Source organism: Cryptomeria japonica, chromosome 9 (assembly GCF_030272615.1).
Source record: "Cryptomeria japonica chromosome 9, Sugi_1.0, whole genome shotgun sequence".
NCBI classification, from domain to species: Eukaryota; Viridiplantae; Streptophyta; class Pinopsida; order Cupressales; family Cupressaceae; genus Cryptomeria; species Cryptomeria japonica.
In genome coordinates this window covers 638,208,142-638,234,677 of record NC_081413.1, presented here as the reverse complement: position 1 = coordinate 638,234,677, position 26,536 = coordinate 638,208,142, and positions in this window count along the sequence as shown.

Sequence of the window (26,536 nt, the reverse complement as noted above, 5' to 3'; positions counted from 1 at the left end):
TTGATCCATGTAAAAAGATTACCATAAAGGCATATGATGATGAGGAAAGATCATCTAAAGGAACCATGATGTTACCCATTCAAGTTGGACTAGTGTAAAAGGATACTATGTGTCAAGTCTTAGACTTAGACCTCACATACAATATTTTATTAGGTCGACCCTAGATACATTAAATGCAAGTAGTGTCTTCTACGTATCACCAGTGTGTCAAATTTCCCTATAACGGACAAGAGGTCTCTATATCTGCTGATCACAATCCATTTCAACATTGTAATGTAATGGGGGCAGCCTAGGATAGTTTGGTTCCCCATAATAGGGAAAAAAAAAGATCCTCAACATCAAATCTACAGAAGGCAAAGCCCGAATCATTACCCAGAGATTTCAAGCAGAAAATGCAAATTAGAGAACAAGGTATGGGAGAATACTCTTTGGAACCCATGTGTTTGGCCAACTTACCAACATCACCCAGATCTCATGGATTACTCACAACATCAACACATCAGGTAACTCAGCCCATCACCAAATTTGATGGTACCTTCATCCAACTAGGCACTCTAGCACATGAATCAAAAGAAAAGGACATTCTTAGCTGGTTATACAAAGATGAGGAAGAAGATAACAGAGCAGCTCCTCTGGACATAGTTCTACCAACACACCTATATGGAAAAGGCTACTTAATCATGCAACAAATGGGATATGATGGTAAAGGACCTATTGGAAAATGCAAAGAAGGAGTCACTGAACCAATAGACCTTCCTTCATAGCTCAGTAGAGACAAAATAGGATTGGGCTGCAAACTCACTTTTCTATTAAGAAAGATACCATGCATAACTCCAAAACCTCAATGGAAAGCAAAGAAGAAGTACAAAGAAGAATCCTGGTAGGAAGCACTATTTGAGTCAACAGAAACAATCTGTAAGGCACGTGAATGTCAAGAACAGAAGCAACATTAGGAAAAGCTCCTCATTCATAAGAAGGCCATATCTGTAGCTGTAGCTCATACTCAAACACCAATATCTCAAAAACAAATAGAATCATCTCCTAATACCGTTATTCTTCCCCAAGAGGGCACCGTAAATGAACAAATACAAAAGGTAGAAGCAGGATCTGACACAGAATCAGCAAAGACTATCAAACTGGTATCCATCATCAAAGATCTATTTTCACCATACAACATACCTATTTACAACACTAATAAAATATGGGATGATAACTCAGAGACTGATTCCAATGAATATGAATGGGGTAGCTGCTCAAACGCTACTGGAGATACCACTGACAATACTAGCTCCATATCCCTTTCTCAAGAAGAGCATAACGCAGAAGATGGACTACCTGAATTTGGACCACAAAATATCTATGACGCCAAGGAAAGTGAACAGAAATATTATGAACAAGTCTATATGGAGGATGATATCATCAAAGACCTCGATGAAATCCTTGACTTCTTTAAAACCAAAACCAATCACATGTTGGAATTATGTGAACTAGTATAAGGACATAATGATATTGTATGTTGTCATTGATGTCAATATGTGATATGAAGTGAACCGGCATATTGGATATGTGAGAAGAGAGAACCGGCATATGTGTGAACTGGTATGTATGCCAAAGTGAAGCAGTATATATGCTCAAGGTGAACCGACACAGGGAAGCATTGTATGACTACCAATTGGTAGGTAGTTTCCACTTCAAGATTTCCAGTTGGAATATCTCAAGCCTGTGTGACTCAATCGGTGATCTTTGTGTGATGAGTTAGCAGTATAAAGGAGAATAGATTATGTTGCCATGTAAGCTCTATGCACGTGAAGGATCTTGCATGAAGAAGACTATCTCTATCTACCTTGGGAATGTGCAAAGTTTGTCAAACGGTGACAACACATGATGGGTTATCAGCCGCCATGAAATTGGTGGATAAGGGACGATGGAGAATGACTTGAGATCGATTCAAGATTGTTGCATTTAATGCAGTATGATTCAATGGTCAGGATTGAACCGTTTGAATTGCTTAACCTAACAAGTTTAGGGTTTAGGGTTTTTGCTACTGACCTGTCTATTTCCTATAAGGTCGATGTTGTGTTTCTTTCTAAAGTTGTTGGCAAAAGTTGTATGTGTGTATCCAAGGGAAGTGATACATGATTCTTGCCAGACCAAAGGAGAGAAGAGATACTTGCAAAGTGAATGTGCAGAAGGTGAAGAGGAGCCAAAACAGATCTACATTAGCATTGAGTGCTGTTACCAAATCATTGTAATTCCTGTTGATCTTTAACCACTTTAGCAGTTGTGAAATCCCTTAACAGGGTAGCCTTAACTGGCTTGATACAAATCCCTTAACAGGGTAACTTGAAGTTATTGAGTTTTGGGAAGCTATAGAGCTCTGGAGATCCTTTAGCTATTGAGTTCTTGAAATCCTCTAACAAGGTAACCCTAACTGGGTTTAACCCTTAACCAGGTATTATAGCCATCCCTTAACTGGGTGATCTCTAATAGGATCGGTTCCTAGCAGAACCTATTGTAATGTCTTTAACTGAACATGGCTCCTAACAGAGCAGACTTCTAAAGAGCTCAAAAAGCAGCTTGTGGGTATTCATCCCCACCATGGTTTTTCCCAGTTGGGTTTCCACGTGAAAAATATGTGTGTCAGGTGTGATGCTCTTATCTTGTGATGCTTTGTTATTACCTGTTGAGCATATGATGGTTCTATGTTTTATACCTGTCTATAAAACATATTGAACTAACTACTATGAAGATCTGATGATAGTTTACCTATTCATGCATAAGGGTGTAATGGTATTATAGTATTGAGCTAAGAGGAAAGCTTAGTGAGTAACCGGTTTATGATTGTTTTAGTTGTTCTGGGTCTTACTGGTTGCACTCCATTTCAACCAGTATCACTGTTTGCCAGTCATTTGGAGTATTTGCTGTCAAACCAGTTTTGGACTATATTTTTGCCTGTACTGATTCACCCCCCCTCTCAGTACCGTTTTGGTACTATTTGTTCATCATTGAGTTATCAATTGGTATTAGAGCTCTCTAGGTCCTCTATGTTGTAAGCTTAACCAATTGAGGTAAAGATCCCAGTCAAATGATGAAGAGGGAAGGTCCAAAGTTTAACAGGGAAAATTTTGGTATATGGAAAGATAGGATGAAGATATTCATCAGAAGCATGGGTGCTCAACTAGAGTTATGTTGAGAATGTCTATGTTGTCCCTACCAGTACTCTCACCGATGACCAAAAGAGAGAGATACAAGAAAATGGGCAAGTCATGGAAGCCCTTATTAGTAGTCTATTTGACATTGAGTTTATTGATGTTCAGGACAAGGTAAATCCCAAAGAGGTATGGGATGCTCTTGAAAATATCTATGGTGGTGATGAACATGTAAAACGGGCTAAGGAAGAAAGCTTGAGAGGGAAGTTTGAAGACATGCGGATGGTTGAAGGTGAGACCATTTAGCAGTATGGAATAAGGATCAAAATAGTTGTTGGAGAAATCAAGAGTGCAGGTGGGAAAATAGAAGATTCCATTGTGGTAAGAAAAGTCCTAAGATCCCTATTGCCGATCTATGCATTAAGGGTTGCTGCTATTTAGGAGTTGAGATCAATAGACAAGACTAAGGTGTCCTTGGACTCCATCATAGCCAAGTTGACAGCCTATGAGCTGAATAGTTTTGATGGCAGTGTTCAAAAGACTGAATCAGCATTTAAAGCCTTTGCTATACCATCCAGAGAAGGAAAAGAAGCTAGCACTAGTGGTGAGCCTAGACAAAGCAGAGAAATGAATGATGAGGAGGTTCTGATGGCATTTGAAGCTCTCCTTGCCAGGAAGCTTCCTAAAGGAACCGATAAATACAAAGGTAAGTTACCTTTGAAATGTTTTTCTTGTAACCGGATATGACATATTGCTATAAATTGGCCTAATGGCGATAACAAGGACAAACTAGAAAGGTTCAAGAAATTCAAAGGAGGAAACTAGAGAAACTATTTTGTGGCAGTTGATGAAGCTATCATAGATGAAGATGAAGAAAATGAAGATATTGTGTTTGTTGCTGTGAAAGAAGATGTGTCAGACAAGAAGGCTCGTGTCTCCCGGTTTGATAATTCCAATGAGTGGATCATTGATAGTGGTTGTTCTCACCATATGATAGGTGACCGGAGAAAACTTCTATCCTTGGAAGAGTATGATGGTGGTGTGGTTCACTTTGGCAATGATGCACCATGCATGGTCAAAGGTAGAGGGTCCATCTATCTAAATGGAAAGAGTAGTGCTGACAATGTGTATTGGGTTGATGGTCTCAGACACAACCTTCTGAGTGTTGCCTAGCTGAATGACAGTGGCCTCACTCTAGAATTCAAGAATGGAGTCTGCAGAATCAAACTAAAAGAGGGTGAATTGGTGGCCACCGGCATGTAGACCAAAGGTAACCTATTTCATCTGAATTTGAATATAAGTACATGTCTTATGGCTAAGTTTGATGATAGCTGGATATGGCATAGGAGACTCTACCATGTAAACTTTGATAACATTGTGAAGGCTAGTAAGATCAAGGCAGTTAGAGGGTTACCGGTGCTAAGAAAACCGGATAATGCCTTGTGGAGAGAGTGTCAATTGGGGAAAATTTCTTCCTCAACCTTTAAAGGTAAATCTTTCACTACTAACAACTTGCTTGATCTTGTGCATACTGATTTGTGTGGTTCTATGAAAACCAGAAGTGTGTAGGGTGATAGGTACTTCATGATTCTCACTGATGACTGCTCAAGAATGATGTGGGTCACATTCTTGAAAGACAAGTCTGAAGCCTTTGTGAAATTCAAAGCTTTCAGAGCATTAGTGGAGAAGGAAAGTGGTAAAAGGATCAAGTGTCTCACAACTGATCAAGGAGGGGAATTCACTTCCGGTGAATTCAACAACTATTGTGAAGAATTTGGCATCAAGAGGCAATTGTCTGCCCCCTAGACTCCACAATAGAATGGCCTAACAGAGAGGAATAACCAGATTGTGGTTGAAGCAGCTAGAACCATGTTGATTCAAGGAAAGGTAGCTCACACCTTTTGGAGAGAAGCGGTGAGCACTGCAGTCTACACAATGAACCGGGTACTTGTCAAGAAAGGTAAGGACAAAACTCCTTATGAATATTGGACCGGTAAGACACCTGTGGTTAGCTACTTTAGGGTATTTGGTAGCAAATGTTACATTAAGAGGAGTGAACATTAGGGCAAATTTGAAGCTAAATGTGATGAGGGAATATCCCTAGGATATTCCACCAAGAGAAAAGCTCTCAAGTGTTACAACAATAGGACTCAGAGAATTATGGAAAGTATCAATGTAAGAATTGATGAATCCTCTGAGAAAACTGAGGAAACCGACAGTGAGCAAGATGTAAATGAACCAGTTGCAACCTTCTGAGAATCAGTTGTCAGTCAACCAAGTACCAGTAACAGTGTTCCTGAATTGGTGAATGCTGATACTGATGAAGATGAGGATGAAGAGGAAAAGAAAGAAGAACCAGTAAAGACCATTCCTCGGTATGTCAAGCTGAATCATGATCCTAAGCAGATCATAGGAGATAAGGATGCAGGAATCCTTACAAGAAGAAAGCTCAGAGAAAACTCATGTATGATCTCTGAATTTTAGCCCAAACCATTCAAAGAGGCTCATAAAGATGAAGACTGGATCAAGGCAATGGAAGAGGAACTTGACCAGATAGAGAAAAATGGTACATGGTCCTTGGTACCCAGACTAGAGCATAAAAATGTCATTGGCACCAAATGGGTGTTCAAAAACAAGCTGAATGAGGATGGTACAGTGATTAGGAATAAAGTCAGATTGGTGTGCAAAGGGTATGCTCAAGAAGAAGGAGAAGACTATGGAGAAACCTTTTCTCTTGTAGCCAGATTGGAAGGAGTTCGTATGCTTCTTGCATATTTAGCTTTTAAAGGGTTCAAAGTATATCAAATGGATGTAAAATCTACATTCCTAAATGGTGTGCTTGAAGAGGAGGTGTATATTGAGCAACCAGATGGGTTTGCCTTATCTGAAGATAGTGACATGGTATGTAGGCTACATAAAGCCTTATATGGTCTAAAGCAAGCACCTAGGGCATGGTATGAGCACCTACATTCCCATCTTGTGAAGATTGGATTTGAGAGAACAAGTGAAGATAGCAATATCTGATAGTTCTGATACTAAATGTAAGTACATATCCAATAGCTAACAAGATGAGAGGAGGGGGTGAATCATACAAACTTAATCATCCATAAAAACATCAGATTCAACCTCGGTAACATATACTTCAGTAATAAAACCAAAACTGTCAAACATACAAACTCAAAAGCATATAAACATCATAAACCTCATAACACCGGATTTAACGTGGAAACCCAAATAGGGAAAAACCACTGTGGGATTTCAGACCCACTAAGAAATATACTCTTCTAGAGTATGCTTGGTTAAAAGAAAATCCTGTTAAAGATTACAAACACATTACTAGATGTGACCCAGTTAAGGGATCTCCCTCAGATCTGTTAGGATCTTCACCTTGTTAGAAGTGACCTTGTTAAAGGATTTCAAACACTCAATCAGAATGTCACCTTTCTAGAGGGTTTTACAAATAAGATTGTTAAGTCCACTCGGTTAAGAGATTTTCTGTCACTTTAACAAAATAACAGTAATAAAAATCTATCTGCAACTTCACATCTAAAATGCTAAAGTAGATTCCTATTTGTTCAATACAATCTAGACATAGAACTAATCTTGTCTATCTGTTGGGCTTCTATACTCTATTATTCAAACAGGTCTTCAAGCTTCTGTGCTCGGTAATCACTATGTAGCATCCCTGTGCATACACTTACCCACATACATTGTTTATCAACAGTTTCCTATTTATAAACAATTAGGTAACCGATTAATCTCCTTGATCACATTTCCCATGATCAATCATAGCCATCACATCTTTAATCTTGTCCAAGTTCAATGTATCTTTCGATCTGAAAATGTTTTACCCCACCTTGGAACTTGCATACATTTCTTGGAACTTGTGCCAGGGTATTGCGGTTCAATATGAGTTGTAGATCTTCATGCCAACTTTCCTTTGCCTTAGATTCATTAACAAACTTCATGCACGGCTTACCAATCATTTAATAATTTCCAGCTCATCAACTTCCTTCATTAAATATCGCATGTAAACATTTAATGCATTATGTTATAGCTCGGTTACAACTTGGTAACAACTCGGTGAATACTAAACTTCACTCGGTAGACATTCCACCTTCATTAATCGATAGCGATAACCTTAGGGTTTACCAACTAGGTTCCTTGTTTGATAACATAGTATAGTATTAACCTTTACAATTTACAACATATGTATGATGTTAAAACAATCTAAACATCATGATCTCATCATTGTCTGACTCAGTAATAGTTTCCCATTGAACAGCTTATCCATCCCCTTATTCATCATATTCTTTCTTGTGTCTTTTACCGACATCTTTATACTCTTCAAATCATACTTCTCAAGATATGGCAACATCATATTGAATTAGAAAATCAATTTCTTGACATCAATGACAAAATAATAATATCAAGATAGTAAACATCTTTAATCAGTTATATCCATAATCATCAAAAACCTTCTCAATATCCTTATTGAAATGCCAACAATATTTCATTGTCTGTTATAATGTTGCCAACAATCTCCCCCTTTGGTATTGATGGCAAAACCAATTGATTTGTCTTTGAAAGATTCGGATTGCTATGAGTCTGAAATGCTGAAATGCTCTCCCCCATACATTAGACTTCTCCTATTTTCTTCAGTCTTCTTTCTAATCTGTAGTCTTCTCAGTTTTCTTTTAGACTTCTCCCCTAACATTAGTCTTCTCCCCCTTTGACAACAATGCCAAAAAGTAAATAACTAAAACATAATTACTTTCTGTATGAAGTGATTTCCTGCTATTGTGTATCAATTGAGTCTCAGTCAGAGCATTTTGTCTTCAATTCCTGTTCCCTATAAAATTTCCTGTAATAATTCCTGTACACCTTTAGAAAACATCCTAAAGTGTATAAATCAACATCAACTCCTAAAATATATTTGATAGTCATCGGATTGATTCTTTCACCGAACTTGGTCAGTGAGTAGAAGATAGGGGTAGGACCCCTAACTTACTTCTGAGATATTCAAAAGTGTCCCTTGGTAGTGGTTTGGTGAAGATATCTGCTATTTGTTTCTTTGTGCTAACATACTCCAACACCACTTTCTTCTCTTGAGCTTCTTCTCTAAGATAATGATATTTGATAGAGATGTGCTTTGTCTTAGAGTGCATAACAGGATTTTTTGAAATATTAATGGCACTAGTATTGTCACAGAATATAGTTACTGGCTCGGTAACTTTCTCATTTATACCTTCTAATAGTTGTTTGATCCATGCAATGTTGGTACAATTCAGTGCTGCAACAATGTATTCAGCTTCTACTGTTGATTGTGAAACACATCCTTGTTTCTTGCTAAGACAACTAACTAATCTTTCTCCTAAAAAGAAAGCTCCTCCACTTGTGCTTTTTCTGTCATCAATGTTGCCTACCCAATTAGCATCAGTATAAAATTTTGAATCAAAATCATTTCCTTTTTGATATACTGAGCCATAATCCTCTGTGCCTTTCAAGTATCTAAAAATTCTTTTGATTGTTGTCATGTGTGTTTCCTTAGAATCTACAAGGAATCTTGCAACTATACCTACTGCATGTGCTATGTCTGGTCTGTTGTGAACAAGATATTGTAGCTTTCCAATAATGGATCAGTAAAGTGTCTCATTAACAGATGCAGATTCATCATTCTTTGACAATTTACAGTTGGTAGTCACAGGAGTACTTACTGGTTTTGAATCCTCCATTCCAAATTTCTTAAAGATTTCCTTTATGTACTTGGATTGAGTAACAAAAATCTCATTGTTCATTTGCAGTATCTGTAAACCTATAAAATACTTTATCTCACCGATTAATGACATCTCAAATTCTTTGCTCTTTTCATTTCCAAAGTTTTTGCATAGAGAGTCATTTCCACAAAATATAATATCATCAACAAATATGGTTGAGATCAGTATTCCATTTTCATCATTCTTCATGTACATGTTCTTGCTCTCACTTGTCCTTATAAAACCAATCTTAATCAAATAAGAGTGCAATCTTTCATACCATGCTCTTGGTGCTTGTTTCAAACCATATAAAGTTTTGTTCAATTTACATACCTGATCTTTATTATTGTCTTCAAAAAATCCTTCAGGTTTTTCAATGAAAACTTCTTCTTCTAATATTCCATTTAGAAATGTAGATTTGACATCCATTTGATATATCTTGAAGTTTTTGAAACCAGCATAGGCCAACAATGTTCTTACTCCTTCAATTCTAGCAACAGGTGCAAAAGTTTCACCATAATAAATTCCTTCTTCTTGAGCATAACCTTTGCAAACTAGTCTTGCTTTGTTTCAAATGACCTCTCCTTTTTCATTTAGCTTGTTTCTGAAAATCCACTTTGTGCCGATTATGTTTTTGTCCTTCGGTCTTGGGATTAGTGTCCATGTGTCATTCTTCTTGATTTGATCAATCTCTTCTATCATAGCATTTATCCAATCTTCACTGTTAAATGCCTCTTTCACTATTCTCAGTTCAAATTCAAATATCAGACATGTGTTTTGTCTCAGTTTGTTCCTTGTCATCACTAGATCATCCTTATCTCCTATAATCTGACTTGGTGCATGATGTCTTCTTACATACTTTGATAATACAGGCTCGGTAGGCTCTATATGATCTTCTTCATCACTCGGTAACTAGATATTCTCTTCATTTTCTTCAATAGTCTTCTCGGTAAGACTTCTCGGTTGAACATAGACAAATTCATCATAGTCTTTTGGTTCCTTGGAATTTCCTTCATCATTTCTTTCTGCAAATTCATCAATTTTCATATTTTCACTTTCTACTATTTTGTTAGATGATTTAATCAAACATTTAAATGCTTTGCTTCTAGAAGAATAACCTAGAAATGTTCCTTCTTCACTTTTTTGATCAAACTTGCCATTTCTATCATCTTTATGAACATAGCATCTACTTCCAAAGATTTTAAAATAACTTATATTAGGTTTCTTATCATACCAGATTTCATATGGTGTCTTTAAAGTACCTTTCTTCAATTGAACTCGGTTCAAGGTGTAAACTATTGTGCTTATTGCTTCTCTCCAAAATGTTTGTGGCACCTTCTTTTCAATCATCAGTGTTCTAGCACAATCCACAATAGATCTGTTTCTTCTCTCAACTATTCCATTCTGTTGTGGAGTTCTTGGTGCAAAGACTTGTCTTTTAATACCATGATCATTGCAGAATAAGTTGAACTCATCGGATGTAAACTCTCCTCCTCTATCTGATCTAAGACATTTCAGTTGTCTTCCTGTTTCATTTTCAACTCTTTCCTTGTACCATTTAAACATTTGAAAAGATTCTAATTTTTCTTTTAAAAACATTACTAACATCATCCTTGAATAGTCATCCACAAATAATATGAAATATTTATCGCCATAATAACTTTGAACTTTCATAGGACCACAAAGATCAGTGTGCACTAGATCTAAAATTCCCTTAGAAGTGCAAGACTTACTTGTAAAGCTTGATCTTGTCATCTTACCCATCTAGCATCCTCGGCACATAGCATTCTCAGGTTTTTCAAGACTCGGTAGACCTCTTACTTATTTTGATTAGATTATCAAAATTTACATGACAAAACCTTTTATGCCATAACCAAGTATCATCCATCTTTGCATACAAACACTTATTCCGAGTTGAGTCAAGGTGAAATGTATTACCTTTTGTTTGTGTCCCGGTAGCAGCTAACTTTCCATTCTTGTCATGAACTTTGACAATTCCCTTCTAAAATTATATTCGGTAACTTGTGTTGTTTAGCTGTGCTACACTTAACAAATTATATTTCAAACCTTCAACCCAATAAACATCATTGCATCTTGCATTATCAAGAAGTGTTATAGAACCTTTACCTCTCACCGGACATGGTGCATCATTACCAAATCTAACATAGCCTCCATCATAATCTTCTAATATAACAAACTTGTGTTTATCTCCTGTCATATGATGTGAGCATCCACTATCTATGATCCAAGAATCATTAGTATTTATGTGAGATATTAGGGCTTTTTCTTCATACCTTTCTTCATCTGATCCATCTTTGATATCCACATAAACTACTTCCTATGTATCAGCTTCATCTGATTTATCATCATTGGATTCCTCATCAGCTATTAAACATGTCTTTCTATCTCTTCTTCTGAAGTCTCAGTGTCCTCTATAATGATTATCTTTATGTCTGTCATCTTGGTAATCTCTTCTTTCAGTAAAATCTTTGTCAGGATAGTTAGAAGCCATATTTCCTTTCTTATCACAATTGAAACATTTCAAAGGTAGTTTTCCTTTATACTTAACTTTGCCTCTTGGTAACCTTTTGGCTAGTAGTGCTTCAAACTCTTCTTGCTTTCTGATTTCCTCATACAGTTTGTGTACTTCTTCTATGTTCTTATGAAATCTTTCACTTGCTCCACTATGATCTCCTTCAGAGTACTTATACTTTCTTTCATTGTAATCATTAAATTCATCAAGATGAAAAGAACTGAATGTAGATTCAACTTTATTTATCGAAGATTCACTGTTATCAAAATTACTTAACTCAAATGCATGTAGCTTACCAGTAGTAGCATCTAAAGAAACTGGCATATTAGGTACAGACCTCAATTCATTGATTGTAGAGACTCGGATTGCATAAGCTGGTAGAAGGGTTCTTAACAACTTACTTGTTATATCCTTTTCTTCAATAGTTCCACCTGCTCCTTTGATTTGATTGACAATCTCCTTTAGTCTTGTGCTGTACTAAGTGTTCTCACCTTCATTCATCCTCATAGATTCAAGTTGTCCTCTTAGACTCTACTTTTGCTCTTTGAACATGTTCATCTCCTCCATACACTGATATGAGCTTATCCCACATTGTCTTTGCCTCATTGCAGCCTTCTAGATCATTAAACTCTGAGTCGGTCAATGCAGATGTTATTTTGAATCATTGCTTGAATATGTTCTTGCTTTGCCTTTATCTCTTCCATAGTCAATGTATAGGTGCTCGGTGTAACAAAATCATTCTCTAGATAATATACAGTATATTCTCCAACTCTTGATAGATGTAGCTTCATTCTTCTCTACCATGTAGAGAAATTTGACTTGTTCAGCTTTGGTGCATCCCTCTTATACATCTTTGGATCTTTAACTCAAGTGCCTTTAAACTTTTCTTCCAGAGTCCAGAGCTCTGATACCAATTGATAGTTCTAATACTAAATGTAAGTACAGATCCAATAGCCAAAAAGATGAGAGGCGGGGGTGAATCATACAAACTTAATCATCCATAAAAACATCAAATTCAACCTCAGTAACATATACTTCAGTAATAAAACTAAAACTATCAAACATGCAAACTCAAAAGCATATAAACATCATAAATTTCATAACACTAGATTTAATGTGGAAACCCAAATAGGGAAAAACCACTGTGAGATTTCAAACCCACTAAGAAATACTCTTCTAGAGTATGCTCGATTAAAAGAAAATCATGTTAAAGATTACAAACACATTGCTAGATGTGACCTGGTTAAGGGATTTCCCTCAGATCTATTAGGATCTTCACCTTGTTAGAAGTGACCTTGTTAAAGGATTTCAAACACTCAATCAGAATGTCACCTTGGTAGAGGGTTTTACAAATAAGACTGTTAAGTCCACTTGATTAAGAGATTTTCTGTCACTTTCACAAAATAATAGTAACAAAAATCTATCTCCAACTTCACATCTAAAATGCTAAAGAAGATTCCTATTTGTTCAATACAATCTAGACATAGAACTAATCTTGTCTATCTGCTAGGCTTCTATACTCTATTATTCAAACAGGTCTTCAAGCTTCTGTGCTCGGTAATGACTATGGAGCATCCCTATGCATACACTTGCCTGCATACATTGTTTATCAACAATTTCCTATTTATAAACAATTAGGTAACTACTTAATCTCCTTGATCACATTTCCCATGATCAATCATAGCCATCAGTTCTTCAATCTTGTCTAGGTTCAATGTATCTTTCAATCTGAAAACATTTTACCCTACCTTGGAACTTGCATACATTTCTTGGAACTTGTGCCAAGGTATTGTAGTTCAATCTAAGCTGTAGAGCTTCATGCTGACTTTCCTTTGCCCTAGATTCATTAACAATCTTCATGCATGGCTCAACAAACATTTAATCAGTTCCAACTCATCAGCTTCCTTCATTAAATATCGCATGTAAACATTTAATGCATTCTGTTATAGCTCGATTACAACTCAGTAACAACTCGATGAATACTAAACTTCACTCGGTAGACATTCTGCCTTCATTAACTGATAGCGATAACCTTAGGGTTTACCGACTAGGTTCCTTCTTTGATAACATAGTATAGTATTAACCTTTACAATTTACAACATATGTATGATGTTAAAATAATCTAAACATCATGATCTCATCATTGTCTGACTTGGTAATAGTTTCCCATTGAATACCTTATCCATCCCCTTATTCATCATATTCTTTCCTGTGTCTTTTACCAACATCTTTATACTCTTCAAATCATACTTCTCAAGATATGGCAACATCATACTGAATTAGAAAATCAATTTCTTGACATCAATGACAAAATAATAATATCAAGACAGTAAACATCTTTAATCTGTTATATCCATAATCATCAACAACCTTCTCAATATACTTATTGAAATGCCAACAATCTTTCATTGTCTATTATAATGCTATATTGCCAACAATATCTACTTGAAGTCTAAAGGAGATTAGATCCTGATCTGTGAGGTTTTTGTTGATGACATTATCTTTGGTGGAGATGACAAGATGAGTCATGACTTTGCTAATGAGATGAAGAAAGAGTTTGAGATGTCACTCATAGGGGAGATTAAGCTCTTCATTGGACTGCAAATCCAGCAGATGAAAGATGGAATCTTTATCATTCAGTCCAAATATGTCAAAGAGGTGTTGAAGACCTTTGGAATGGAAGATAGCAAATCGGTTGGTACACCAATGGTGACCAGTTGCAAATTGTCAAAAGAAGATGATTCCGCACTGGTTGATTAGAAAGAATACCAATCAATGATTGGTAAGTTGCATTATGTAGTGCATAGAAGACCGGATATTGCACATGCAATTGGCATTACTGCAAGGTTCCAAAGAAGTCCAAGAGAATCCCACTTGGCTGCAGTCAAGCAGATTCTTAGGTATCTAAAGGGAACAGTTGACTATGGATTGTGGTACCCATACAACAATAATTTCATTCTGAAAGTATTCACAGATGCTGATTAGGCAGGAAATATAGATGACCGGAAAAGCACAACTGGTGGTGCATTCTTTCTCAGTGGTAGACTGGTCTCATGGATGAGTAAAAAGCAGAGTTGTATCTCTCAGTCTATAGTGGAAGCAGAGTATGTTGTAGCTTTCATGAACTACACTCAAACAATCTGGATGAAGCATGTTTTAAATAGCTTCAAAATCCCTGTATCTGAACCAGTAATTATATTTTGTGATAACACAAGTGCTATCAATATTTCAAAGAATCTGGTTTTACATTCTAGAACCAAGCACTTTGAGCTTAAGTATTATTTCTTGAGGGAAAAGGTTCAGAATAAAGAGATTGCACTGGAACATGTTTCCAGTAAGGAGCAATTAGTAGACATATTCACCAAGCCTCTCCCAAAGACTACATTTGTGCATTTAAGAGGTGAATTGGGGGTACTACCCCTTCTAGAGGTGAACTAAAAGTATTTGCTCCACATTAGTTAGGTATTGCATAGTCAAATTTTTGTTGATTGATGTGTTGAAGGATGCTACTCCTCAGGGGGAGCAGCATAATGGAACAGGGATGCTTGTGCCTCCACTTTGGAATTTTTGTCAAAGGGGGAGAAGGAGTGAAGCGGAGAGATATCTTTGTATATTGCCATCAATGCCAAAGGGGGAGATTGTTGGCATTATGTGAACCGATATAAGGACATAATGATATTGTATGTTGTCATTGATGTCAATATGTGATATGAAGTGAACTGGCATATGTGATATGTGAGAAGAGAGAACTGACATATGTATGAATCGGTATATATGCCAAAGTGAAGTGGTATATTTGCTCAAGGTGAACCGACATGTAGTTATGGGAACTAGCACATGGAAGCATTGTATGACTATCGGTTGGTAGGTAGTTTTCACTTCAGGATTTCTGGTTGGAATATCTCAAGCCTGTGTGACTGAATCGGTGATCTTTGTGTGATGAGTTAGTAGTATAAAGGAGAACATATCGTGTTGCCACATAAGCTCTATGAACATGAAGGATCTTGCATGAAGAAGACTATCTCTATCTACCTTGGGAATGTGCGAAGTTTGTCAAACGGTGACAACGTGTGATGGGTTATCAACTGCCATGAAATCAATGGATAATGGATGATGGAGAATGACTTGAGATCGATTCAAGATTGTTGCATTTAATGCAGTATGATTCAATGGTCAGGATTGAACCATTTGAATTTCTTAACCTAACAGGTTTAGGGTTTAGGGTTTTTGCTACCAACTTGTCTATTTCCTATAAGGTATATGTTGTGTTTCTTTATAAAGTTGTTGGCAAAAGTTGTATGTGTGTATCTAAGGGAAGTGATACATGATTCTTGCTAGACCAAAGGAGAGAAGAGATACCTACAAAGTGAATGTGCAGAAGGTGAAGAGGAGACAAAAAGGATCTGCATTAGCATTGAGTGCTATTACCAGATAATTGTAATTCCTGTTGATCTTTAACCACTTCAACAGTTGTGAAATCCCTTAACAGGGTAACTTGAAGTTATTGAGTTCTGGGAAGCTATAGAGCTCTGGAGATCCTTTATCTATTGAGTTCTTGAAATCCTCTAACAAGGTAACCCTAACCAGGTATTATAGCCATCCCTTGACTGGGTGATCTCTAATAGGATCAGTTCCTAGCAGAACCTATTGTAATGTCTTTAACTAGACAAGGCTCCTAACATAGTGGACTTCTAAAGAGTTCAAAAAGTAGCTTGTGGGTATTCATCCCCACCGTGGTTTTTTCCAATTGGGTTTCCATGTGAAAAATATGTGTGTCATGTGTGATGCTCTTAGCTTGTGATGCTTTTTTATTACCTATTGAGCATATGATGGTTCTATGTTTTATGCCTATCTATAAAACATATTGAGCTAACTACTATGAAGATCTGATGATAGTTTACTTGTTCATGCATAAGGGTGTAATGGTATTATAGTATTGAGCTAAAAGGAAAGCTTAGTGAGTAACTGGTTTATGATTGTTTTAGTTGTTCTGGGTCTTACTGGTTGCACTCCATTTCAACCAATATCACTATTTGCCAGTCATTTGGAGTATTTGCTGTCAAACCTATTTTGGACTGTATTTTTGCCTGTACCGATTCACCCCCCCCTCTCGGTACTGGTTTGGTACTATTCGTTCATCATTAAGTTATCATCATGATGAAACCTCTGTCTTAACACTTACAATAGCAGAACTTGAGCCACCAAATAATTCCTTACCACTTGTCTTTCCTGACCTCATTGACTGGGATGAACCCGAAATACATGATATACCAATTTTCCCAGATGATGAATCTATTATCCACTACCTATGTACCGTTAACCCAGAAATAGGCTCTACCAGTGATTAAAGTAATGATGTCTACCAACCAGTAAGTGCCAAGTCTCTCAGTCGCAAAAATGAACCAAATAAAAGATCTGATGCTGAAACCAGTCAATGGCAGCTCTAGATCACAAATAAGTAAAAATAAAGGATGCGTTTGAGGGTGAAAACATTTTTAAGGCACCTAACGATGGGAGACTTGACACTCTTCTTGAACATTTTCATGAGCGATCACCCATATTGATCGAGCCCACTCAATCAATCAACATTGGTACTACAGAAGCAGCCAAAAACATACACCTGGTAGAATCTCTGATAGAGGAGGAAAGATCAACATTTCTCATCTTTTTTAAAGAAAAGAAAATTAACTTTGCTTGGTCATATATAGATATGCCTGGAATTGATCCACACTTGATCATGCATCACTTGTCCATCTCTCCTAGAGTTAAGCCAGTCAAGCAAAAACTATGAAAGATGAATCCACAGGTGGCACTCATGGTCAAGGCTGAATTGAAAAAACTATTAGATGTCGGATTCATCTGACCCATTGACTATGCAGAATGGATTTCCAACATAGTGCTAGTATCAAAACTAGATGGCAGTATCAGAATCTACACAGATTTCAGAGATGTCAACAAAGCCTATCCAAAGGATGACTTTCCTTTACCCAGTATCGACATAATTGTAGACCTCACAGCGGGCCATGCAATGCTCTCACTAATGGATGGTTTTTTAGGCTATAATCAAATAAAAATAGCCCTAGAGGATCAAGATAAAAGAGCATTTAGCTATCCTTGGGGAACATACTATTGGAATATTATGCCTTTTGGCTTAAAGAATGTAGGAGCTACCTATCAATGAGCAATGACAACAATCTTTCATGACATGATGCATACCTTCATGGAAGACTATGTGGATGATTTACTAGCTAAATCCTTCACCAGAGCATAACACCTCGACATCCTAACAAAGATCTTTGATCGATTGGAGAAATTTCAAGTCAGGCTCAACCCTAAGAAGTGTGTCTTTGGGGTTACATCAAGCAAGTTACTAGGCTACATAGTCTTAGCTAAAGGTATTGAAGTGGATCCAGCAAAGTTACAAGCCATTATAGAGATGCCACCACCAAAGAATATCAGTCAGCTCATATCTCTACAAGGATGACTCCAATCAATCAGGTGATTCATCGCTCAACTAGCTGATAAAAGTCTACCATTCAATTATTTACTCCATAAGAATGTACCTTTCAGATGGGAGGCAAAGTGTGTAGAATCTTTTTATCAAATCAAATAGTATCTGATGAATGCACCAATTCTAGTACCACCAGTAGCAGGAAAGCCCCTTATTCTATACATTTCAACAACAAATATATCATTGGGGGCACTATTGGCACAAGAAGATCAACAAGGAAAGGAATGAGCCATATACTACATCAGCAGGACATTGAATGGCTATGAAATCAACTATACATTCATTGAGAAGGCTTGTCTAACAGTAGTCTTTGCATCTCAAAAGTTCTGACATTATATGCTAGCACACACAATTAAGCTAGTAGCAAAAATTGATCCTCTCAAATATCTACTCAGCAAGGTAGCTCTTACAGGCCAATCGGCTAAATGGGTCATGATTCTCAGTGAATTTGACATCCACTACACAGAATGAAGAGCTATCAAAGGACAAGCAATTGCAGATCAACTAGCTGAAGCACCGCTACCAGGAAAACAAACTATGGAGATTGAATTTCCAGACAGGGACGTTCTTGCTATTTCTACCATACAATGGACCCTATACTTTGAGGGATCCTACACATAACATGGTTCAGGTGCTAGCATTCTATTCATCACTCTTGAAGGGCATACTATACCAAGATCATATCGGCTTATGTTCCCATGCACAAATAATGTGGCTGAATATGAGGCATTGGTTATAGGCATCAAAATGGCCATGGAATGGAAAATCACAGAGTTAATGGTCTATGGAGATTCACAACTAGTCGTTAATCAAATCAACAATGGCTATCAGACAAAGGATGACAAGATACTACCCTACAAGCGAATGATGGATGACTTCAAACAGTATTTTGTACACATCACCTTAGAAGCAAATACCAAGGTTGAAAAACAAAGCAGTTGATGCCATGGCTACTATCGCTTCATTACTACAAATTCTAGAGCAACAAAGTCATTACGAGTTTCTGGTAGAGCAACTGTTCTCCCCAACCTATGACCACTCTAAATCCCATGTTATCTATGCCTTAACTGGTTCAGATTCCCCTTTATATGGACCCATATATGATTATCTAAAGAGCAACATCCTACCCATTGACCAATCCCATAACCAAAAACATAATTTATCCGACAAGCCGCCCGTTATACCCTTACCGCTGATACTTTGTACCATCGAGGTCTAGATGGTACTCTTCTTCATTGCCTTGATCATAATGAATCTGATTTCACTTTACATGAGCTTCACGAAGGTATTTGTGGCACACATTCAAGTGGGACTACTCTTGCTAAAAAGCTTCTAAGGATGGGATACTACTGGCCTACAATGGAAAAAGATTCTTACCACTTTGCCAAGAAGTGTCCTAAGTGCCAGATCCATGGCAATCTGATACATGCACCAGTACAGGAACTGCAGCCATTTACAACATCTTGGCCCTTTTGTCAGTGGGGACTAGACTTGGTCGGCAAAATTCATCCTTCATCTTCAAATGGACACAACTTCATTATAACTGCAATAGAATACTTTACCAAGTGGATAGGACAGTCCCCATGACCACAGTAACTAGAAAACAAATTGCGTCTTTTATCCTGAACTATTTGATCTGCAGATATGGTATTCCAAGTTCCATCATTACCGATAATGGACAACTGTTCAAAAACCAAGATGCCCGAGAACTATGTGAACAATTCAAAATACAACATCGGTTTTCTACGCCATACTACCCCCAGGGGAATGGTCAGGAAGAAGCATCCAACAAGATAATACTCAAAATCCTAAAGAAAATAGTAAATGATGCAGGCAAAAATTGGCATGTACAACTCAATCCAGCACTTTGGGCATACAGAACTAGCATCCGTACACCTACGGGAGAAACACCTTTTTCCTTGGTCTATGGATCAGAAGCTATTTTACCACTGAAGGTAGAAATTCCAGATGAAGAGTATCGATTCAACCAACTGCAAGAACTGGAACTATTAGATGAAAGACGTTAGCATGTTTACACTCATCTCAAAGCATATCAGCAACCCATGTGCAAAAGCTACAACCACAAGGTCATCCCTCGCAACTTCAAAATTGGTGACCTAGTCCTCAAAGAAAATCCAAGAAATCAGCAAGATCAAGAAAAGAAAGGGAAATTTGAACCTAACTGGTTGGGTCCCTATGTCATCATATCAATCTATGGATCAGGTGCTTATCAGCTTACAACTTCAGAAAGAGATGTGCTCGACGAACCAACTAACAGCATTCATCTGAAGAAATACTACACTTAAGTAGTCTAAATGCATGGAAAAAGTCAAAAACAAAAAATCAAAAAATCAAGAAAAAGCAAATAAAAAGGTACAATAAAAGACACTGGTGAAAACCTGGTAACAGGTGCTATTGTGAGAGGACAACTCCTTTATCTATATCCATATCTCTACAATAGAGCACTATCAGCCATCGCCCGACACTTAGCAAATATCCATTCAGGACATACTTAGCGTAGTCACTATCCTGGTTTATCCATATATCCTCTCACCACATCTCACCATGGCTTGGTAATCACTGTGTATATCCACATCATGAGACAGACTTAGCTAGGGGCAATAATCATCAAAACTTGCAGCATGTTCAAAACATCAAGACTATTTGCAAAACTCAGAAACACCACATCCAGCAACCAAAAACTTACTCAATCACGGAGCAAAACATTGAATCACTAAAACAAGAATCACAAAAACAATAAGATGGATGATTTTCTGAAGTACCAAATGTTACATTTTGCATAAAGTCCTGACTATTTTTGCATTTGAACTTTTTAAATTATTGGATTCTCTAAATTTTCTCAACAATGCTTCCAAGCTAGAGATCATCGGGAAACTCCAATACTTTCTTAGTCTTCTATCTGTGAGGAGATCATTTGTACTATGTAAATACTTGTCTCAAGATGTGGTACAACGAATATCACTGAAGACATGATTCCACTTTACACATACAAATGGTTTAATCTTGTCTGTTTATCCACAAACCGCACTCTGGTCATCCTGGTTCAATTATACCTTGACGCTTATGCTATCTTGCAAAATCAAATATCATGTAAATTTTTCTCAGGTCATTATGGTTCAATTATACCATTATGCTTGTATAAATTTTCAACATATCCCAAACAAATCAATGCTCAATGATGATACCTATATCAAAAGCAAATAACATATGGTTATATCGGGATGACAAATGCAGAATGAGGATGCTCCAAAAACAAGTAGTTGCATATCATTTTACAAGTAGTTGCATATCATTTTACAAGTGGTTGCATATCAAATCATACATCTCATTTTCAAGACACATCTCACAGCATATCAAATCATACATCTCATTTTCAAGACACATCTCACAGCATATCAAATCATACATCTCATTTTCAAGACACATCTCATAGCATATCAAATCATACATCTCATTTTCAAGATACATCTCATAACATATCAAATCATACATCTCATTTTTCAGATACGTCTCATAGCATATCAAATCATACATCTCATTTTTAAGATACATCATACACATATGTCATACATTTACATCATGCATCATATCATCTATCTAAGCATTGCATCATCATAAAGTAAAGTAAAAACATATAGAACATGCATCCATAACGCGTCACATGATCAAAGAAAATAGTGTCATATATATATATCAAAAATGATCAAAATGTACAATATCTATCATGTCTATGCCCCGTACAACAAAAACAATTATCCAAAATACAATAGAGACATCGTCTCTCAAGTATGACTATCTTCTGAGGAGGATGGTCTCGCCGCTGATGTCCTAGCCCCTAGATCTCCTGGGGGATCCTGTCTCGAAGGCCCCGTCACGCCTCTACTCTCTGACCATGACCCAATCTCTCGAGATCAACTCAATCTTGACTGCATAAAGTTCTGCCCTTTGCGTTCCCTAGGCACCACATCCTCATAGTGGCGTCGATAATAGTCCACCTCCTTGACTCTCAAGGACAGCTCTCTCATAATGTCCCTCATCGGACCACCTGCTGCTACTCTCTGCACACCCCCTACCAGCTCCTCTACTCAACCTCACTACTCTATCTCAATATCGTGCTCTAAGGTCAGCTAGGTAATCTGATGCTACTGCATCAATAGCTATGCCTGCAACTGTTATATTGTCAACTATAGAGTCTTGATCTAGGCGTCCTCCACATGCATCAAGATCCGAACCCGTAGGGGCACCTGTGAAGGGGTACCCCCTATCCCTCTAGCTATCCTCAGTGCTGGTGGAGGTAACTCATCAGTCCTCCTCCTCTGTGCTGGCCGTCTCCACTCATTAGTCCCCCCCACCGCTACTATCACCTCTCCCACTCTCCCCTCCTCCCCTGCTCTGATCACCAACCCTCCTCTCCCTCTATCCATCATAGCTTGTCGAACTGCTCTGTCCACCCACACTCCCCTATCACCCTCATCGCTACCTCTGTCTCCTCTCCTCCCCCGATATCCTCTCCCTCCTCATCCTTCTCCACCTCCATCATCTCCCTCATCACCATCTCCCCCTATCTCATCCTCATCATCATCAAAGGTAGGTTGCATCTCCTTAGGATCTGATATCCTGGCCACAACACGAGCTGCAAACAAACCAGCGAACTCATGTGTCATCCCAGCATCTAGTATCTTGGGAGTATAGTCCCATATCTGGCCTGCTAAGCTAGAAAACTCCTCTACAGCCACTCCGCTATCAATAGTCAGACCCCAATCTAGTATATCCTACCTTTGACGTACATATAAGAAGGTCCCCTATGGTATCCCCTACTGCCGACCATACTGCCACAAAACCCTTCCAACCTAAAATCTCTCGATCACAAAGGGCATCTGCCCTATCAAAAACTAACTCATAAAAACATACGACATCTCCAGCCCATCCTCAACCCATACCTCACAATCTATATATGGTCACCAAATGACCATATCGATGTCATCCAACACCCTCCTCCAGTGCTCTAGTTTGCCCAGCTTATGCTGGACAACTAGCCCCTGTATCCATATGCATATGCCTGCCCAGCAGGCCTGTTTCTATCCACCAGTGGCCTAGCTACTGGAATGTGCTCCCAACACCATACCTGTAGGAGTGTCACGCCAACAGAAAAACTGTCATAACCCAAGTATACCACCTCATGTAAATCCTTATATAAATGAGCTAACATGGCCGATCCCCACGCAAACCTGTGGCCCTGTGTCACCATCTCCTCTAGCACCAATCCCCAACCCATGGAGAATCCCTTCGACCTACGATCGGGACATAGGAGTCCACCTATAAAACCTGCTAGTACTGACGAAAGAGGTGTATAATCCAGATCCAAGAACTCCTGCCAAGGGATCTCATATCCACACACTGTCTCATCATGAAATATGCATCGCAGTGCCTCTGTCCCACCCTCTTCTGTCTACTCATATAGCAATAATGCACCTACTACGAGAATCCGTAATATCCTATAACAATCCTCAGGAGTCACTATCATCTCACCTGTAGCAAAGTGGAAGGTGTTCGTATCACTATGCCATCTCTCTGCGAGTGCTGTGAGTAAACCCTGGTTCACAGTAAACCAAGGCATATCTAATAAAGATGACAAACCACATTTCTCAATAACATCTAAGTCAGCCTGTGCCAATCAAGGTATCAACACCCATGGTCTGGGGAACCGCTCACATGACTGAACCACTCCCAATCGCTCCTGTCAAAAAGCAAAACAAGTCCAATATCAGTTTCCACATAAAAACAAGGATATCAAAATCAAAGTCACATCAAAAACATGAAACAATTTGCAAATCTACTCAAGTTCCACATCATACCATTCCATATCAACTTGTAACACAACTCAAGTTTTCAAAAACCATATCAAAACTTGTAAAACAACTCAAGTCTCCACATTACATAAACTTGTAAAACAACTCAAGTTTCCCACCCATATCAGCTTGTAAAACAACTCAAGTTTCCAACCCATATCAACTTGTCACACAACTCAAGTTCCACAATCATATTAGCTTGTAACACAAATCAAGCTCCACATATAATAACTTGAATACCCACAAATAAAACCAAGTTATATCAGTACTCATATTGGACAAACAATCCAAACCATGACAGCCGACATAACAAATGGCAAAAACCCACCTCCCCAGGCAAAACTGACCTTATCCTATGTATTTTTCTACATTCACAAATCATCCTATCTTGCAAAACCTACTGCATGTGCTAATTAAATTTGGCTATGCGCTAAATCATATCCACGCACTACCCTATTTTCTCCATGCGCTATTCTATCTACCCTATGCACTAGACTAACTCTATGCACTACCCTTTTTTATCCATGCGCCAACTAATCTACCTTAAGCACTAAACCTGATACATGCGCTAACCTATCTTGCATCTGCGCTACCTATTTAACCTTATGCGCTAGGTCTAACCTATGCACTACATCCCCCTGCCCATGTGACCCCCTGTGAACCCTATGCACTAGGTTTACCCAGTGTGCTACCCTTTTAACCCTAAGCACTACCCTATGTCCCTCATGTGCTAACCAAAGACCATGCACTAACCTGAAAACTTCATGTGCTACCCTAAATATTTTTGGATGCTACCCTAAATTACAACCCTATGCGCTACAGAAGTTTTTGTATACGCTAAACTAAGATCCCTATGCGCCAAAACGTAAAAACCGCATTTCAAAATTCAAAAACTGACCAAACACGATAAAATTAAAAATCAAAAAGGGGTCAAAAAGGTTGACTTACCGATGGGCCATACGTGACAGGCCTCCGATACCTCCAAATGCACTCGAATCGATGCATAGAATATGGAATAGGCATTTTGTCTTCTCTCCAAAAGTCTCTTTCTCCAAGGTCAACAAGCACAAATGAGACAAAGCAATGCACTTTTTCCTTTTTATAGGATAAAATAAAATTAGGGTTAGCGAAATGAGTATGAAATTTGCTCGCGGTCTCCCTCATACCCTCACACACGTCAATTATCGGGAGATGAATCAATTTACACATTCCCCCTAGCCAAAATTTTGCACAACAAACACAATTATCAAATCAAATCAAATTTTCCAAAATTTTGATTCATCTCCCGAGGGGGCATTATCACCATCATTTATCAAATCTGGGGCATCACACATCAAATTTGGGGCACGACATGAAAATCTATAAAGACAACATTAATCATAAAATCACAACGACACATCATTTTCTTTCAAATAACATGTGCACACATGTCACTTCAAAGAGGGGCAAAATGTAGATGTATAAAAATGACCATATTCCTAAATGAATATTTTATGTTCATTTCTCTATTTAATTAAATTACCTGCATTCTTCTATTTAATTAAGTAAATTACTCAATTAAATTCACTATACCTCTTTACCATTTAATAGAATAAAATCATTTTATTCAATTAAATCCCCTATCCACTTTTTAATTCAATTCAAATTTAATTAAAATAGTTATTCTAAATTGAATAAATCTAATTTATTTAATTTCCCCAATTGCAACCTGTAGCTAGGAATTTGGAAATCATCACAAGCAAATATCAATAATAGCTCAATCACAAAAGCAGATTGCAATGATCAATCCTAACACACTCAATAGAGATATGAAAATGAAACATTCAAAACTAAAGACTATGCAAACCAGATGCAGATTTGAATGTCTCCTTCATGCGGCTCCATTGTCCTTCTTTCTTCTCCAAATAGCCTTTGTTTGTGGATCTCACCTTCAAGTGCATAAACCTAATGTGAAAGCAAGATTGACATTGGCACAAGAGTACTCGAAGCGTGATTGACTCGAAAAAGTGATTATTCTCCTTCTCATTAGTTGGGATTGAAGAAATTCATCCAATTTATAGACAAATTGGAGAAATGATCAAATTAGCATGAAGAGATTCAAATGGAAATTGCAAATCAATTATGTCAATTATGACAATTTATGACAAATTATGCACTTTCTATGCAAAATTTGATTGATTGATAATTCATGACAATTTATGACAAATTTCTATGTCAAGAATTGATTGATTGTCAATTATGAGAAATTATGACAAATTTCTATGTCATTCCCATGAAATTAGGAGAAAAATAGGAGAGAATTGAAATTAGGAATTAGAAAAATAGAAAATTAGAAAATTGATGAAAATTAGGAAATAGGTAAATTAATTAATAATTTGTCATTTATTAATTAATTTACAAAAAGAGGAATAATTAGCCAATTAAATGAACATTTAATTGTGATGATAAGACTTAGGATAAATAAATAATTTATTAATCCTAAAGGGAGAAATGACAAACAAGGTTAAATGATTAAATCACGAAACCCTAAAAGATGAATTAACAATGCAAGGATGACAATTAGGTCTTGATGAAAGATAATTGATGTTGATTTGATTATGATCATGATTCTGACTGACAAAGGACCAATGCTGATAAATGATTTGATTGAGATAAAGGCACCAATTGATGAGGAACAATGACTAATTGATCCAAATTGACATAATTGAGACAGACAA